The sequence below is a fragment of the Ischnura elegans genome, chromosome 6 (assembly GCF_921293095.1).
Source record: "Ischnura elegans chromosome 6, ioIscEleg1.1, whole genome shotgun sequence".
NCBI lineage: Eukaryota > Metazoa > Arthropoda > Insecta > Odonata > Coenagrionidae > Ischnura > Ischnura elegans.
In genome coordinates, this window is record NC_060251.1 from 32,074,244 (window position 1) to 32,094,058 (window position 19,815).

Sequence of the window (19,815 nt, forward strand, 5' to 3'; positions counted from 1 at the left end):
AAAGGGAAAAATTGCGAAATTGCTCGATTCAATTGCAAAATTGCAGTTGAATCGAGTATATGATTCAGAATGGAGAGCTCTAATAAAATTAAAATATTAATATTTTTATATGCAAAGATAAGTAAGTTAAAGTCAGTAACGAAATAAATAATATGACTGCATAGATCTCAAAATTCTTGTTGCTAAAGGATTTCAAAGTTCGCGGAAATTACTAAATTCTTTCGCGCTATAAGATCACCCTGTGGCGTCAGAATGCGAGTAAGTACATTCACTCCATGATAATGACAAACAGTAACGACGATAGCAAACAGCAACGATGTTTTCATAACTATAATGAAGGGTGTGTCGAAAACAGTTGTGAACAGCTTTAAAGATTCCAGTATGCATACATTCTTTAAACTTGTTAATTATTCAGTATAAATCTTTCACATGACTGATAGTGAAATTTGCATGCAGTGCTACGAAAAAAATAAATTGTACTGATGAAGAAGTACTGAGGAAGAAGTACTGAGAGATACATAGGTTTTTTCTAAAATGGGACAAATAATTTACTGGCACCACTTAAACGAATTGTTTACAGGACTCTGACGTCACACTCAGCAAACATGGCGATGGGTCGTTTGGAGCACAATGTTAATATACAATTTTCATTTTGAAGTTTTAGGAATAATATGCAGATTAGAGAAGAACTGCTTTCACTGCAATTTTACGTGTAAAGGATATTTATTTAATCGCATAATCATCCATTTTCAGTGGAATTCCCAATTTTAGCAAATGAGAAAATTACAATGATTTAATTTACAATTAATAAAGACTCAATTAATTATTCTACTCTTTGAGGATAACATACTAGGCCATATTACGACTGCAATTACTGTAACATTCTGGCTAACTACAACGAACCCATTCATGAGTGGGTTTAAAATTTCGACTGTGTTGTTAAATTATCTCAAATAGTAACTTTATAATTGATCTTGCAGTGAATTAAATGATATTATAGCACAAGAATGTTGTTATAATAATATAAGAAAACCATGTAGAATTAAGTCAATTAACCTGCATTTTCTTCCAACAAAAAAAACCTTAAGACGTGGATGGCTTCATAGATGCTTTTCCATTGATATATCTACATTATATTTCCCCCAAGGTTTGATGATGCATTTTGATAACTCTGCAAAATGGAAATTGAAATGAGAAATAAATCACGTATTTGAATTATAGGATACTGTCTATTCCAATCCAACATCTTATGATTGCACCAACATGATCTTAAAATTGACCTCGCATGTAAGACAATCACATAAAAAATACATTAAAAACAAAATAGTTCCAAAAGCTAATTTTAAGACAAAATATTGATAAAAAATATAAAAAACTATAACTACCCACTACGAATGCGCCGTCCGCGAAATAACTACGCCGTAGAAATCAGAAAACAAAGACGATTACCTTTTTACATGTCATACTTCTGGAAAAATTTATGTAGCCTCAACTCAAAATGCCTTGGTGAATAATATTTTGGTACAATAATATGACATTAACACTATTCATGAGATCCGTGAGATCCGAGTTGGAAATACCGTTTAAAGTGGTGACATTTTACGCATCTATTATCGGTAAAGGTGAGATATAGGGACAAATAATGGTTTAAGAACTTATTTTAGGTAATTGGAACTAAGTCTATTCGATTTATGAAAGAAGAGTCGTTAAAATTTTAAATTTAGAATAAGGAAGTATGAATTTTATCCTTTAGCAAGAAAATGAAAACAATCCACTGGAAGGCATTACTATTATCATTAGGAAATTCACCTTCTATCTGTAAATAAAACATTCGTAATAAATAGATTCACTATCATTGCGAAAACCGTTTCCTCTTTTTAGAGGGTTACAAGAATTATGAATTAACATGAAATATATTAAATAGATATGAAAAATATAAGAATCCAGATTGTGAATGGATGCTTTATCATAGAAAATCTTTACAGTAAAAAACCCTTGATAAAAACTTGTTATCCCTGATAAAAACTTGTTATCCTTTTCGTTTGTTTTGAAATATTTGAACTACTTCCAATCATAAGGGCTTCAGATATAAAATAGACATGAAAAGGATCCTTTTTGAAAAAAATATTTTCCGTGTCCTCCTGGACAGAGATGAGGAAAAGGGTTTTTTAGGACAAATATTTCCCCACGTCTATCAACCTCCGGTGCAATCTCGAATCTTGCTTCCCTTTTTTTCACCCTTTTTCCCCTTCTTCGTCTGAGACGGATTCGAACTTTTTTCGCCAAAAAACAAGGTGTGAACACGAGAAAGAGAGGCAGGCAGGTCTTCCCGGAGACGCTATTATCCGAGGGAAAGATGAGACAGGAAAGAACGGAGATTGAGGCGAACAGCCTTACGGGGAAAGGGTTGCAGCAACAATGTAAGACGGTGACTGGTAGCTCGGGACAACAAGAGGAGGAGTGGTGCGGGAAAGTAAAGAGGATGAATTGTGGACTCGAACATCGGCCGGCGAAAGGAGCAAAGCGGGAACGTGCAAAGAATGGATGCCCTCTGACCTTAGCATATTTCTTTTTTAATTTCATTTTTTATATGAAATCACTATTAAGGTCTCCAGATGAATTGGGGTTTTATTTTAATCCCTGTTCATTTCATATCTTCATTTTGAAATTCATTTGCTCACCCAGCCAGAAAACGATATCGTGTTTTTACGAGGTGTTTAACTATTACCATTTTTGCATCAAGTCGAACTTATTTTGAAAAAAAAATAGAATTTAAATAAAAGCTCTTGAGTTCAAATGCAGAGCTAAAAATTAATATTGCAGTAAATGTTTTTGGTATAAATCCAGTATTTTCCTCTTCCAAACTGAGCTTTCCAACGTATAAATCATTACCCAATGCAACAACCCTTCACTGGGAAGGTTTATGCTCATGCCTCCGTGAATAAGATATATACTGTTCTTGCTCTCAATTAAAACCAGTTTCGATCAGGTTGGGCACTTACTAGTTTGTGAGGCTTAGGGGTATAAAATACGGTATTAAAAAGAAATGGAATATGATGATACTATAGCCTAAATATATATCATCAATCCATAAATTTGACGCCTAATACCCACCTACTTAGAGTTACCTCCACCTACTATAATGTAATTTTCAACGTTGACGGTCTAGTGTTATCCGTTCAATCTGAGCCCCTTGCGTAGATGCCAATTGTAGTCGTTTCCTTACCTTTATTCTTGATTGGAGGGGCTGACGTTAACCGTAAGGGGGAATTTAAAGCCTTTACTAGCATGATTTATAAAAATAAAACTGCAGCAGATTTGGAAGTGGGAGTGAAGGGATGGGGGAATTAGAGGAGAAGGGAATGAATGGTGAACTCCGTAGCTCGTTGGCAAATGGAGTGCGAAGGGAACGCACGACCCTTGACCTTTTCACCTATATTTTTTTAAGATAAGTACACTGAACAAAATTTTAACATAATCCAATTATTTATTCACATGGTCGTATTTTTATCAACGAACATGGCCGGTAAAAGATTATATTTACGCAAGACTTCTTCCTTCTTCATCTTTAAACTTGAAAAACGAGCTATTTAATACAGAAGTTTTATTAGTTAATTTAAGTTAATATGATAACAATTCACTGGTGAAAGTCATCTGTTATTCCTTAATTAAAGGATAAGCTCTGTTATTTTCTCATCAAGTCTAATTTCATCAAATTGAAATCGAGGCCACTTTTTGTCTTAAACTCAGTTATAACAGTCAAAGTCTAATGGAACCTCTCCCATTCTGGCCCAAAATATCGAAGAGACTATGGCTATTCTCAGAGAACATTTCATAGTGTTAAAATGTATTCACCCACATTAGTGGAATGAAAACCAGAGGTCGAAAGGAAGTGACAAAATCAGGTAATAATAGGCACCTTGCAGAAATTGTATGGATTTGTCCCACCCAGTTACTACCCTTCATAAAACCAGCAATAGATCGAGAAACTTTATAAATATATATCCAGATTCGATGTAATGCACTGTAGAAAGTGTTCGAGAGAAATGAAAAAATCATATTAATTTTAACGGTGAGATCAACTGTTAGTGCAATAAAATTTGAATAGAAGTTGCAAAAGACATTTCATGAAAGGGGAATAGTGAATTGTGTACGAAATGTTGGGCAACCACATATTCACCTCTTTTTCCGTGCAAACCCTCATATGTATTAATAACGTTCTGGCCATGTATGCAGCTTTTTTTTTAATATTTGACTAATACTTCTCGTGCGAAGGAAAGTAGTTACAGAAGTGGCCGAGATAAGGGTTGTCAATTACCTCTTTACTTTGATGACTGAAGCGTTACCCCTCAATAGCAAAAATGCCACAGGGTAAATAGTATACATTTTTTAAAATAGTTCCAAAATATTTTAGCATTCACAAATTTTTATCCACAACATTTATTTCTACGGCGCAATGTGCGTAACATATGCCCCTGTATACTGCCGTGGTGCAGAGGGAAAAAAAGACCATTTTATACACTATGTCTGTGCAACTTGCTGCAGGTATCTTTCTAGGTAGGATGAGATGGAAGACGAATGGTTAAATTCTCAAAAAGAGGTATGAGATGGTGGGTCGAACTGAAATGAGAAAGAGATTGCAGGGATGCTTCGCCTCTCTCTGTACCCTTCAACACTGCGACCGCTCGCCCTCGAGACAGGCTATATTCCTCCGCCACCCCCTCGAGCCATTGCCAACCACAAAGCGGCATTATTATTTTTATCCCCGCTCTTTTCTTCCCTTTAATGGGGAACTTCTCGAGGTCGTTTAACTCTCAAAGTGAAACCCTCTTCTCCTCTCCAAGTCTCCTGTCTCCTACCACGGACCGTCCCCCTCCTGACTGCTATCGGCGACTCTCCCGGCAATGGTGTCCTGGAAGTACGGCCGAGGAAAAGTAGGTGAACGTTGATTATGTGAGGGAATAAATTTGATTCTATTAGGAGAGTTTTCGCCCCCTACTAGCCCTCGGCCTTCCCCATAACTCTCTCACTTCCGACTATACACTCCTCTCTTCTTCTTGCCTTCCACTTCATAGAAGGACAGAAACTTTTTCAATTAGCGTTGATTGACCCAAATTTACGGGCCAATCCGGGTTTGTTTGTGTGACTCGGACGAGAATTCCGATTCTTTAATTCTCTTTTTTTCTTCTTCCATTATTATTCTATTAAAATTCTTCGTTGCATAAAAATGGATTTATAGCCACCAAGAAGGGCTGATAGACAGAGTCGGCTGAAGATTTATCAGTTGCCGAGACAAAAACTGGATTTGAGTATATGTTCCATTAGCTCCTTGGGGGAAACGCCGACTTGTCAGAGTTTATTAAGGATCTCCGTAATTAAGGCGGCTAATTTATCACAGCTTAGGCAATTAATCAATCAAATGCATTCAACCCAAGCAACGTAGGATTTAAATTTTGAGCCTAAAAAATACAAAGGCCTCTAAAAAAAATTCCACCTTTTCAACCAGTAATGTTGATGGCAAATGGCAAAAAAATATTCTTCCCGTAAAAATTAATTCAATACCAACAGCAATCATACCATAATGCTAGATTGAAATCATATAAACATTGAAAACCTCTGAATCAGAATGCCCTAGAAAACTTGTAATCTTTAAACGCTAATGCCAACTGTTTGGTTAGGTAAATGACTCTAGCGGAGGAAAGATGTCAGGTACATAAAAATTATTCATAATGAAACACTTTTTCTAAGTGCACGAATTTGAGCTCTGAAACCAATAATAACAAGATTATTCATGTAAAAATGAAAGAAGTCACCTTATTTATCGTAGGTTTGAACACGCTATAGTAAAGTCACGTTAAAAATTAGGTAATTTCTCTCGTATGGAAAAACAGAATATTAAAATATATTCTAAATCGCCACCATAGAACAAAATGTACATATGAAGGCATCAATAAAAGGCCATAGAAACATTTTCGACACCGCAAGGATTTGAACCCTAACTTTCAAAATGATAACCTAATCATACCGCTAAAACAGTCGGGGTGTAGAGAAAAATCCTCGATTATAAATAAAATATGGTGGTTCTTATGGGATAAACACGGTGAAAAAAAGTAAAAATTTTGATGGAGAAATACTAGTGGGAAAAAGCAAAGGCTCTTCTAAATGTTTTTTTTTATTCTCGTAGGAGTAAATAATCCACTTATTCATCTAAGGTTCCAATTTTAATCTCAAACATTTTCAAACGCTTCAAATTTTTAAATCAAATGTTTCATGGAGCTTTCTCCTAAGCAATACGTTTTTGTGGCTATTCACGGGGAAGACATATTTGGGATTGTTCAAGAGCGTAAATAGAGAGACAGGTAATTAGCAGATCTGACGTTGGAAAAATGTGGAGAATCAAAAATTTACACATTCTTTCAAACCTCCCCGAGTTGTTAAGTAAAGACCGGAAAATGATACATTCCATGGAGTCAAAAATCAGTTAACACTGCAGTACCAGGAAGACTTATTTAAAAGGTAAAAAAGAGCTCACCTAGGACTTCTGGATCTGGATTGATGTTTATTAATTCAGGATAAGAGGGCCAGTTTCTCTCCCAGGACCACCGTGTACAGCAATAAATTGTATTGGGATCATCCAAAAATTTCCCAAGAATCTGAAGCCGGAACCCTTCAATCAATTCCCAAATGCTCTACTCACTGAGTTCTGCCAAAATGAACTGGAGCTAAGCGCTCTTCGTCATTATATGTTTGAAGCGATCAGAGAAATTCGGCGAATTGAGAAATTCATGCAAAACAATATTGTAAAAATAAAATATATCAAGAATTCAATTGGAAGAAAGTTTTTTGACAGATAAATTAAGTGGTATATTCCTTTATCATATTTAAAGTTTATCTTACTGATGTCTAACAATACTCTTAAAAAGTATGCACACATGACACTAGATATCAAATATGTTTTGATACATTTGCTTTATACATAATTCTCAACCAGATATAATTGTCAAAATATTTTTTTAAGTTTATTAGCAACCAGATATATTTTCGACATATTTGTTTCAAGGTTATTTAGTGACCGGATATATATGTCGATATATTTTTTAACGATAATTAGCAACAATATATATATGTCAACATCGTAGAAAATATTTTTCTACCAAAAGTTCATAAAGGAATGTGTTTAGTTGAAAACAATTAGGTGTTAGTAGTAGTTCTTGTAAATATTGTGAGAACTATATCTATTAACTCCTTTCACTCTAGAAATTACCCATTTATGGACCAAATATTGGTAGTGCTAAACATTCAATTATTAGTGACCTCAAGAGTTCACAGCGTTTCGGGAAGGGGATATGAGGGCGCTCTTTCGTAATTGAATTGAGGCAACATTTGTATTCATAGTGAGATGTTGACTCCAGCAGAGGGCTATCGCGGACCTATACAAACATACCCCAGAGCATGGTGAGCTTTCCGCAAACCTGAATCCCTCAAAATGAAATCTATTCCAGAGTTGTTTTATGACAAACGCAACCCTTAGTACAAAGTATAGAGGTTAGAAATAACTACGATTTCATAGGAAATAGATTATTTCGTCATTTTTATTTCACATACTTCCATTCATTCTCCTATTCTTTCATAGAACGAATAAAGGAATTACAAGGCATCAATTTACTTTCATGTGACCAATTTTCTTTGGAAATATAATTCAACGGAAATTTTTAAACAAGAGTGTGAGGTAAGTATTGAAAATATATTTTAATAAAACTTTGGAATAAATTTTTAGCATTATTAGCTGACTTCAGTAAATATATCAGGCTTTCTGCTGCACGGTCTGACATTTCAAAAAAAAACAACCATGGATCCCTGATCGATGATCCTAAATATGCACGTTTAAAAAACATGATTTTTTCCAGTACTGAGTTATCAATATAAAAACGCAGAATATCTGAGACAAAATATATAAGAGGATTGTGTACTTACCATTTTAAGGACACACAGTATTATTAAATTAACTTGGTATCCATTCGACTCTGAAATAGAATAAAAACTACATTATAAATTTATTTACAGGAGCAGAGAAAACGTCTATCCTGTGCTGGCCAAAATGATGAATCAATATTGACAAATTATATAAAGATGAACAAAACTCATCAGATGAATTATAATACTAATTTAATAAAAAATATTTACCTTTTAATTTATTATTTCCCAGTATTTAAAATATAGTAAAGAGGAGAATCTCACGTTGGCGACCGCGTTAAAAGCGCACACAGATTTACTGTTCCAGTGATTCCTCACTCACCTCAACAAGCTGTTTCGCAATATTAAAATTAAATGGCGCATATGTATCGTTGCCATTTTTAATGTTTTTTTTTCGCGTGAAAAGGTAGCTTAAAAATAATTAAATGGCATTAAAACACGAGAACAATTGGAAAATACAATTATTTACAAAGATTATTATTTTTGTGGTTTGTAGATATTATGCATGTTTTTTTATTAATAAAGAAATTTATAATTTTGTTTGATTTTATTTTCATATTTTTCGTAATTTTTAAATAAGAATCAAATTAATAAATATATTAAATGATCAGTATTCGGCTAGGCAAACCTTTATAGAATGAAAGACCGGAATAGAAAATATCGTAGCATTAAAAAATGAATCAGTTTTTATTTTTATTTGAGTTAATTCACAGAAAGCGAAGAGGTTAGAAGGGCTATAAAATTGAAAATTTTGGGGTCCTAGACTACTATATCAGTAAATCTCTATTTGGCCAGGACCACTGGTCGATTCAGAGAAAATGGGGCATAAGAGGGAGGGAGGTAACGAGTCCTTGGGAACGTTGCCCAAGGTCGGGGGAGAGAAGGGACCGATAGGGAAGCACGGAAGTCGAGCCATCCCTGTCTCCGACGCGCGGGCGTTTGTCATTGCCGCAAAACTGCAGCGAACAGTCCGAATGTACGCGGAGATTTAGGTTCCGAGATCATATCAGTTGATGCAAGGCAAAACTCAGTCCTCTACAAGAAACTATGGCTTAGATAAAGTATTCAGGTCGAAATGTTATGAATTGCCACGGGAATGAGGTTTTTGAGGAAGTCCCTCAGTCTCAAACTTTGGTCATATTAAGGAGTTAGCATTATGAAATTATATTGCCTGATTAAATTAGACATGCATTTTAATAGCCGTATCCTTATAATGGAATTTATTTCTGTAGTAAGGGTACTGCGGTCGAAAAAAAACTCCCATTTAATGTACACACATAATCTTAACTTGATTATTGAAAAGAAGCAACATTTTTAATGAATTTTATCACGCAAAAAGGTCGGAAATTAATGAAATATTGCAACTCAATTATGTTCATGTAAAATTTAATGTCAAAACTCAATCTAAATGTTTTAAAAATAATTATTCGTCAATAGATGGAAGCAACCAATGATATGTGCAGTGTATTTTAAGAATATATGGTGTGCCTTTAATTAACATTTTTGACTAGAAGCTATGAGATGAGGGTAAAATCAAAAACATACTGCTAGAAACGTAAAATTATGCTGAAATAGGTATATGTTTTTCATTATGAGTTTGTATTGAAAGTATGTATACTTTAATATTTAATAAACGGATAACAGTTATAAAATAATAAAAGTTAAAATTTTGATCGATTAAAAAGTAGAAGACACAATGTAAGATGTAAATCAAAGCTAATTATTGCATTAATCCCTACCGCAGAACCCGCCCGTTTATGCCATAAATTAAGTATCTGAAAGAGCTGGATGCGTAAACAAAACCTCTGATGCAAAACATAGCTACCCTAATTGACTATCACAACAGGTTACCTTAGGAAATTGCACTCATCTACCAGAGAGGTATGCCCAAATCAAATGCGTTATACATAACATCTCTAACTGAAAATAGTTCCATAAGCATAATATTCTCCAAATGTAAAAATACTCACAATCAGTCAAATAAGCGCGTATATGTACGTAGATAACATATTTCGCATTATAATTATAGAAATAATTGCTTAAATCAAAATAGCTCTCGTGTGAATCACCGCGGTTCTTTTGTGCAAACTATAGCCGGAAAAATGTCAAATTATTAACTGACGTTGTTGGAGAAATATTTTTTGCTAGAAAAAAAGCTATTCACTAACACGATCTCGTTCATTAATTACATTTTAATATGCGGAGATATATTTGAGCAACTGAAATAATTATATTTATCCGCTGTGTATTTACACAACCTTTTAGAGCTCTTTACTCATATAAGTATGGCTATAAAACTTTTAGTAAAAGCCCAAAAACACCGCCAGAAAAGTATAGAACTCTTCAGTACCTCCCGAAAAATTTGAAATTTCAAACTAATTAACTGAAATGAATGTAATGATACTATTATAACTGATTTTAAAACAAATTATAAATAGGAGTGTTTTGACCTAGATAGAGGAGAATCTTCTCTTTTTTTATTAAATAATTATAAAACATAGCACTTATTTATATTATCTAAATCTTCACCGCCATGGAAAAAAGCGCATTTGAGGCCTTCACGGCGTCATATCTCCAGGGTAACATACGTAAAGCAACATGGAATCTAAATACTTATTCGAATGACAGGTAACCTGGAGAAAACTTAAAATGTGAAAACTCATATATGAATCCACACTTCATATGTTCCAGGAGGACATTTATCTCGAAAAGGCTAAAAAATAACCGATTTCATTTACGGCTCATATTTATACAGGTAACCTTCACATTTTAGCCCCACGCTTCATAGGTAAACATGGATTTTTACCACTGTCAGAAGACTCAGAAATTACGACTCTTAATAGAAAACCGATAGATGGCAGGAAAATCGAACGACGAACCACGTGAAGTCCAGAGCTAGTAGCACCAATCAGCATTATTAATTCATTACCATTTTTGATAACAATATAAAAATTAGATAAAAGTGAAAAACAAGGTGATCCAATCCTCAACTCAGCAACGTAATTACTTTGAAGCCTCATTTTCCTTTAGGATATGGCAACAGAGAAGACCTGTAATGTATTATGTATAAAAATTATGTCAATGATGCAGCAGCATAATTCTAATCTTCCTGAATAATGTCTACATTCACATAGAAAGTAAGAAAACGTAATATCGGTATAAACATGTGCTGCATTAAATTGAAAAAATATTGCATATGAAAAAAAATTGCCATGAAAAAATTATTTTGGGGAAAGAAGCCAATATTTCTTCTACTAAGGTATTAGAGTCCCACGCTACATAAAATATTCAAAATTGACTAGGGATGACTATCTCATGTACGTCGTTAAAGCTACCAGTAAAATACATTCTAATCTTAAATCAGTGTACCTATACCATAGATATGACAGTAGAAAATTTACAACAGCACTTAAACAAGGCATTATTATACCCTAAAAGCATGGATTCTTTCCGACTATAAAATTAACACAAATTTAACTAAAACTGTTGATAATAGAAAGTTTTACGTAGAATAGTACTCAATGTTTTCCCAGGTCATTACCAATTGAGTCGAAATTTCGTTGATTAATAATTTAATTTACATTTTAGTATCTACATTAAACATAGTAACTTAAAAACCTATTACCTTTCCACCATGAATATAATAAGTGAAACTCTTGAAGCTTTAATGACTTGAATAGTACTATTTTATTTCCTATGATATCAAAAATAGAGAAAAATTAAACTGTTTACCTTTTGATATGAATTATTTCGAGAGGAATTTTTACGGTGAAGTCCCTCGAGAAGACTACCATATTTAAGTGCAAGAACATACATCAATAGGATTTTCTATCCTCGAATTGCCAAAAGTTACCGTCTAGTCACTAATGAGCTATTCGGGAATTATTTATCCCATAACGTGCCAAAAAATCTACGGAATGTTAGGTACGTCGCTACAATCAAAGATTTTCTTGGCAGCCTTTCGAAGACTGATGACTCTTTCCTCCGGCTGGCTACTGATGAGGATCCCTAGGGCAGCCATCTGGCATGCTTCCATAGTTTTGTACTAAAAGAAGCATGTTCTTCAGTGGGAATGCTTTCTCCGATACGAACATAAAACACGTTAGCGGCGCCCATGGCTATCACAGACCTTGCTAGAATCTAGCAATGCTAGATAAAGCGATATACCAACTTGGTTGCCAATTTTATTTCCGCCTCAAGGTCTAGAATTAAATCGTCCCCTTTACTAAATGCTCTAGGCGAATGGATAAATATAGGACGTCTTAGTCTGGTAAAGGACTAGTTTGCAGGGTTCATAAGTAGGTAATTTCCCATGCACAGGGTACCTAAATAAGGAAAATGAGGAAATTCGTGATTTTCAAGACATAGCACATAGAGCATTCTTTCAAGGATTTAGTGATATGTTGCTAGTCTCACTTACTCAGTGATTTAACCCGTTGGTTGATTTCGATAGGTTAAGATAGAGTTTATTGAACTAAGGCACAGCCATGTGAATTTCACACGGTCAGAGTTGAGGGGCCAGATCCTTTCCCTTCGCCACCTCTCACTACAATGGCTTTTGTTTGGAGCCGTCCTAAGGCTTCACCCGAGATTCGTACCGAGGACGCACGATCAGCAGTCAAGCGCTCTACCCTCTAGACTACAAAACTCCACATTTCTGGTATAATAATTATAAATGATATTTTAAATGGACAATTAATTTCTGTACTTTGAAAATGCGTTTAACGCGAATATCATCTGTTACATTGAAATAGCATTTATAAAATTCTTACTTCTCAACCTCTCGCCGCGTTTCAGAGATATAGTCATCGTGTTGGGTCATAAATACTTGAATATACCTGGAATATCTAAATGTTTCGTGTATGCCTAGATAAATTACCAGAATATTTAAAATGATTGTAAATGCTAGAGCTTTCATAACTTATATAGGTACCCTAGATTATAATTATTTTCTCAACTGTGATCATTCCAAATAGTTTACAAGAAATAATTGACCCAATCCGAGTTCAAAATCAAAGGAAGTACGATATATAAGAATACAAAAATACAATATGGCTATGGGATGGGTTAGCATACCATATAGGCTACAGATTTTTTTCTGATGAATATTATTCAATATCAAACGAAGATAAAGCAGAGTAAATAGTATCTTAAAGACATTATCCAGGAGAAATAGAAATTAATTATTCATGGTCAAGAGTGAGAGATGAGATTTATCGGTGTCTAAATAGAGATTTTTTTCATCTTTTGATAGGCTTAACATAGTGTCTTTCCCTTCCAATTCGGAAGAATTCTTTTCTACCCAGTCATAGAAAGGGTAGGCTAGAACCCTTACACAATATCCATCAAAGAAGTTTATAGCAAAGAAATGTAAATTATGATTCCAGGAGGAACCAAATCGGGAAAAAAGAGGCAGCTTTAAGAAGACAATTAAAATATTTTCGGAAGCACTATCCGGTGAAACCACTAGCAATTTTACCACATAGAAATTGAAATGAGCAAGAGTTTTGGCTAAAATATTGATCACCTCATGAATCACAGTTTTTTTTTTAAGATTTTGATAGTTTGATACATCAAAAATGTTTCTCGAGCGCCGCATCGGGTGACATTACCTATTTCTTAAGTTTTGAAAGACAACTTATTTTTCAACCTCAAGGCTTTTCAATTGGTAATGCGATTTACGATTACGGTTCATAAATGAATAATTTGCCCATAGTGATATGGTTCTTCATTGGAAGAATGTTATATGCCATCCGAGGTCAGTTTTTGAATAATTTGTTTTTTTTCGGAAAATTTTGTATGCTTTCATTGCTCCCTTTTTAGAGAATCTCCATTTTTTGTTAGACCGCATTTAAACTTCAATAAATATGTAATTAATTTTTTTTCTGCTACCTCTATCCTCAAAATTTCAGCCATTTTCTCCATTTAAAAGAAATATTTCCTCGTGACTATGGACCGAGGTCATAATCAGTAGTGCTTTACCGACAGAAGTGTTGCACATTATAATACGGAAAAGATTTTCCATCAAATATCGATGATAAGTTCATTTTATGGGTAGGCAATCTCATAGCTTTTACGTATTCACATATTGATTTGTAGGACAATCACGCGAGGGAAACCTTTCGTCTGCAACCATTCCAATCGAGATAATGGAACGTCTCCGGGTTCGTATTACTTTCGCTGAGCTCCTCTCGGATTTTTTCCCGAGGCAGAATAACCCTCGTCAGGGAAAATAGAGGAACACCTGTCGCTCAAAGGCCGACTTTGGTATGGAAATCGATCCCAAGCGACAGAATCATCCCTCCCTCAATTACAAAGGCGCTGACACTTACGATTTGAGATTTCTACCCACAGCACTGACGCAAAGACAATGCGAGGAGATTGATAAAGGTTCCTCTCTTCCTCTCAAAAAAACGTGGGGCTCTAATAATCACGATTCATCAAAATATACATTCTATTCCATTCGCATTAGGTTTATACTCATAATTACTAAAGAAAAAATTGCGGGACATTTAGTGACCTCCAGGGGTTGTTCAAACCACCACTGCTATAGGTGGTTCATTATACGTACATTACAACATATATTTTGCACTGAAAAAAAAAACAAAAAAAACGTCAATTTTAAATATAATTATCTATTGTTGAAAAAAACAAAGAACTATAATTTTAATGCATTTGCATTGTAGAAAATACAAATAGCTGCATCTTACTCGAAAAATACAACAACGAAAATTTTAATTACATTCAAAAGTCATCCGACGTTGGAATTCAACGCTGCTTTTAAAGTAGTCAATTTTTCAAATCAATTGTCCTTACGTTAGTGGCCAATTCTTGTTCCATAAACGGAATCAGCGAGCTTTTCAAACGTTCTTGACACATATTTTATCTGCGCTTGGATTTGGTTGAACACCTACTCAGCTATGAGAACGGTCTTTCGCTTATACAACTTTTTACAGGTATTTCGAAAAAATTGTGAAGTACCGTCATACAGTTTTCAAATGTTGAAATCCTCTGAAATTTTGAAAACCAGTTGATCCAATCCAGAACCAGTGAAGGCGGAAATGCATTTGATTTCTATATTTCAGGGGCATAAATTCAGCCTCCAATTTAGCAGTATTTATGTCGAATCGTTTGGCGAGAATTTCGAAGTCCATTGATCCACACGCGTAAGAATCATCTGTGTCTAACTTCAGCAGTTTTCCTACGGCAGAGGTGACATTTTTTATTTTTTGAGAAAACCGAGAGTTAAGGAGTTCCTCAAGGCGGACCAAGACAGGGTTATATGCGATGGGTTTCAATTCCTCTTTTTTTTGTACCTGCCGAGTGTGACTGTTCTCTCCTAAGTGGACAGACGCTTTCCTTTTATGGATATTCGGAATTTCAATATTGATGCATTTTGGATGAACGAGAGTGCCAACATGGAACTCCCATAGTCAATTCATCATACAAACATTTTACACTTTTAAAAAAAATCTTGATCTAGTGGTAGTACCACGGCTTCGCTAGCACAACCCTTAAACACGCCTTTGCATGTAACACAACTTTTCGAAAAAATTCCAACCTTGATTTCGCTACTGCTGCCATCGTCTATAAAGAATGTTTCTCCAAATAAAAGTCCAGATTAATTGCTTCCTTAACTCAACGCTCACACTCCCAGCTGTTAAGAGACTCCTATTTTCTGCGGAATAACCACTTTGCTTGGGCTATCCTATTAATTATTTTGCTTCGTCCATTGCTGGTCACTGTAGTAGTTTATGTACGGGTATAAAGCTTCTTTTTTAACTTTGCCAGTGCTTCTTTTGCATGGAACATTCAGGTTGTAAAAATGAGATTCCATATATGCAGTAGGTTGAAGCGCTCTCGCGCTGCGCTTCGTCAAACTTAGAAGCCGCTCTGGGAACTGGGGGGGACGGAGGTCGCTTATCGTGCCGCAGGTACAGTCCCAAAGGGCATCACCGCCAAAACATCCCCAGTGGCGTGCCAAGCATTCCGTGCGCAACCCCTTTGACCAGTTGCCCCTGTCACTTTGACCGCGCAGTAAAGGAGAAGTACAGATAGACGCTTCAAAGCAGGTAGGAATCGCTCGCTAGCCTTAAAAGCATGCACAGACCGCAGTTAGCCCACCACTTGTAATCACGGATAATCTAGGCTGGCATAAAAATAAGATCCGTACTGGAAGCTATGCATGGCACGTGGTCATTAAATAAAAATTAATCAGATGACTGAATTAGAAAGTGTCTGGTTACAAGTGACTTTATAAACTCCCAAAAACCTATATAAATCAAACGATAATTATAGAATCGTTATTGATACATTTATTCTATTTAATCGTGCAATTTCCACTCTAAATTGTAAGTGGTAGACAGAAAAACAATTGATACACCGAGTTCTAAGATGGCACTCGCTGTTTCTTAAGATATACCATATATCGTGGAATATGAAATTATCAAAATAGTAGGATTTCTTACGATAGTCATCTTGCGATAATTTATGGAGTGAAAATGAATAAAGTATGTATAAATTTGAATTTTAAAAGACATACAAGGAACATGCACAGTAAATAAATTGAGTAGCGCTACAAAATACCAGAGATAGATATCGAAATTATACCCGTTAAAAAGTTTAGGCAAATAGATATGATTTCCAAGCACGTGGCGATTCTATGATATAGTCCATCCGAAAAATCTCTCTAGGCCATAAATGGGTTAAGTATACGCCATTTATGTTCCACAAATTAATTTTATTTATTTGGTTTGGGCCTCTGTTTGGGAAGGCCTACAATGGCGCCAAAAATAATAAAACAATGAATTATGAGTGACAAAAAATATTTACATCAATTTTTCAAGACCTTAAATTCATTCAAATAAATTCTGTAAGAGGGTTATTTTGAGAGGGTTTTCTTCGATAGTACGTGCACAAAAGACTGCATTACCACAAACATATATCTGAGGATCCAACCGAAAAACTCTCACGGCTAGCGATGGCCTCAGTACATAATAATATTGCATCTCAATGAATTGGAATTCAAGGCAAGCCGATCTGCTTACGTGGGCTGAACACTTTAAGATATCGCTGAGCTCTACCGATTAATTATTCTTGCGTGAATTATATACGAAATAAATGCTCAGTAGAAATAGTCAAAATAATTAAATCATCAGTATTCGTATACAGTAATAGTGTCGGCCTAAAAGTAGTCCCCGTGAGATATTCTCTAAGTTATATGTTCGAAAAAAAAAAACATTTCTTTCCCTTTTTCCACGTTTTCATCGGTTGTTGATGTGCAGGGGTGTCTGTTATATCTTCTATCCAATCACGGCTATCTTGAAAAAGATTTTACCTCTCCTAAATTCTTTTATTGCTCATGGCCGATTCACCATAAGCCTTTGCTAACATTTCGATCACTATTACGCTCTCTTTGCTGATCATTCTTTGCTTTGCAATCATTAAGTCATCGATATCTTTTAACAAACGAATATCGCTCATGACAACATATATCTAAACATATCTAGACTACGGCTGCCACAGGCAAAATAAACAATGAATACAAATGGAAATTCCATCACACCTTCGAGGAATTCATACCAACACAATGAAAATAATTTTGACAATCGGACTCTTCAAACACGCATTTAGCAATTCCTTTTTTTCTGATCACGCCTCGATTATTCATAAAAGTTCATAGAATAACGCCTAATATATTTTCAATAATAACCTCATCACACAGGCAGTGATTCTAGTAAATATTTTCGTTTTATGAGAGAAAAGATCTTGTCTTGATAAACCGTTTGTATTCAATAGAGTTAGCAAGGATATTTATTTCCTCGACGAACGTCCAATACATTTCCTTTGGCAATTGACACTCCATGTTTCGGCTTGTTTTGTATCTCTGTAATGTTCAAAAGGGCGGCGCTTCTCAAACAACGCTACTACATTAAGTCGTGCTTGAAAATGGTACCCGACCGTTTTCCCGAAACGTTTTTCCCGACGACCTTTTTCCCGAAAGAATTTTTTCCCGAATCGTAACGCGTCCTCTTTCCCGAAAGCTTTTTTCCCGAAACCCTTTTCTCCGAAACATTTTTTACCGAACACCTTATTTCCCGATTGCATAAAAATGAGTTCATATTTTTCATAACCAAATATATTCATACACAAGATACATTATTTTTTTAGAAAATTATATCGTGCGCGAAATTCAATAAAATTCCTATTGTTCTTGTAATCTTCATATTCTTCTACAACCGATTTCAGCCTCTCGTGCATGTCGTACCATGAGGATATCGAGGAGGAACATCGCGTCATCTGCCAACAGCATTTACATTTTTTATTTTCTCGTACACCAATAACGTATGTTTCTTGAAAATATTTAACAATTGGCTCAAGTCTGGGAATATTTTTATCCGCGTACTTTCTCAGAAGCTCGAAAGTTGTTTCAACGTCTTCAACTGGAACAAACGCTAAAGCTGCCATCATATGAACTGTCGTTTTGAGGGTTCTATCAGTTGGGTCATTGCAAGGGACTTGGAGTCCCACTTGTTGAATTTTGCGATAAATAGCTTGTTTTTTATACAATCGGGAAATAAGGTGTTCGGTAAAAAATGTTTCGGAGAAAAGGGTTTCGGGAAAAAAGCTTTCAGGGAAAAAGGTTATTCGGGAAAAATGGATTCGGAAAAAAAATTCGGGAAAAAGGTCGTCGGAAAAAACGATTCGGGAAAAAGGTAGGGAATCTTGAAAATAATCTGTTATTTATACTAACTGGAATGGAATACCATGCATTCATATAAATATTTCACATGACTTACATTATAAATTGTAAATAATAGGCGATCATGGAATATCTTGGGTGTTTTTAATTGAGCAGAAATTTAAAGATCGTGTTTTGTGGACATACGAAAATAATACAGTTATACAATTCCTTAGTATTCCCTCATGAAGTCACTGAGGGCGCCATGGGTCTTGTATTTAATTTTGTTTCATGTGTATAACATATGTGATATACAGTATATATAACGTATATGATATACAGTATGGCCTCCCTTTAAAAAAATGATAAATAAGCAAATACAATATGATGACATAAAATACTACTTTCTTGGAAATTACGGTGCTGTATAGCTTCATCATTTCTTCTACGTGGTACACGGCATCAATGCTGCTAGTTATGTGGCCCGTAATATAAGTGTATAGTGTAGAATCATTGGATATTTTTTTTAACGCTAAAACCCACATTCGGCCTTTGTTTTACTGCGCTTCCATCTTATATCTTTTTTTCATGCTTCACATGGAGGAAATGGCACCCATGCCTAGCCTTGAAAGCCTTTCAAATCGCCCGTTTGACGAGGATCGCATGCTTTACTCGTTTGGTTCTTCTTCCCTTCGATACCGTTTGTTTTCATGACCTCTTGAAGCAGGGTTTTGTGCTACAGACGGCTGTAAAAGGCACACCCTTTTGGTGGTAAAAACGTTAGACTTCTAATGGCTAGGGACCTGTCTCTTTGGCTCTGAAAACTACGTAAGGACGAAGACAAAATCGTTACACGGATGATGCCACGACTTAAAGGAAAGAAAAGGAACCCAATAAAGTTATCCACCATTCAAGTTTGGTCATGTGCCAGTTGTACTGAAATTACCATTTTATTTCACCGGCATACTCTCAATCGTGCAGATCACATACTTGTGTCCGGGATAAAAGATGACAGGGCATATACTTAGTTCAAAGCGCACGAGAAAGATAGGTAGATTATTTAAAGGCAAAGTAGTAATAGTCATTGCAGAGAGCAATTGACAACGAGACTCACAAAAAGTAGCCTTCATTATAAGTGTACGTAAGGATTACTTTCATCA

At 35.1% G+C, this 19,815-nt stretch overlaps 1 long non-coding RNA gene across 2 annotated transcripts in view; it reads right to left on the reverse strand.

Annotated features, from left to right (window-relative positions):
* LOC124160659 overlaps window positions 1–19,815 on the reverse strand; it is a 170,690-nt gene that overhangs the window by 124,086 nt on the left and 26,789 nt on the right. The window contains exon 1 of one of the 2 annotated variants that reach the window (XR_006865217.1): window positions 7,975–8,024. The exons of the other annotated variant lie outside the window; for it this stretch is intronic. This is a non-coding gene — a long non-coding RNA (uncharacterized LOC124160659). Of the gene's footprint in view, window positions 1–7,974; window positions 8,025–19,815 lie in introns of those variants that run through there. 2 annotated transcript variants of the gene reach the window in all.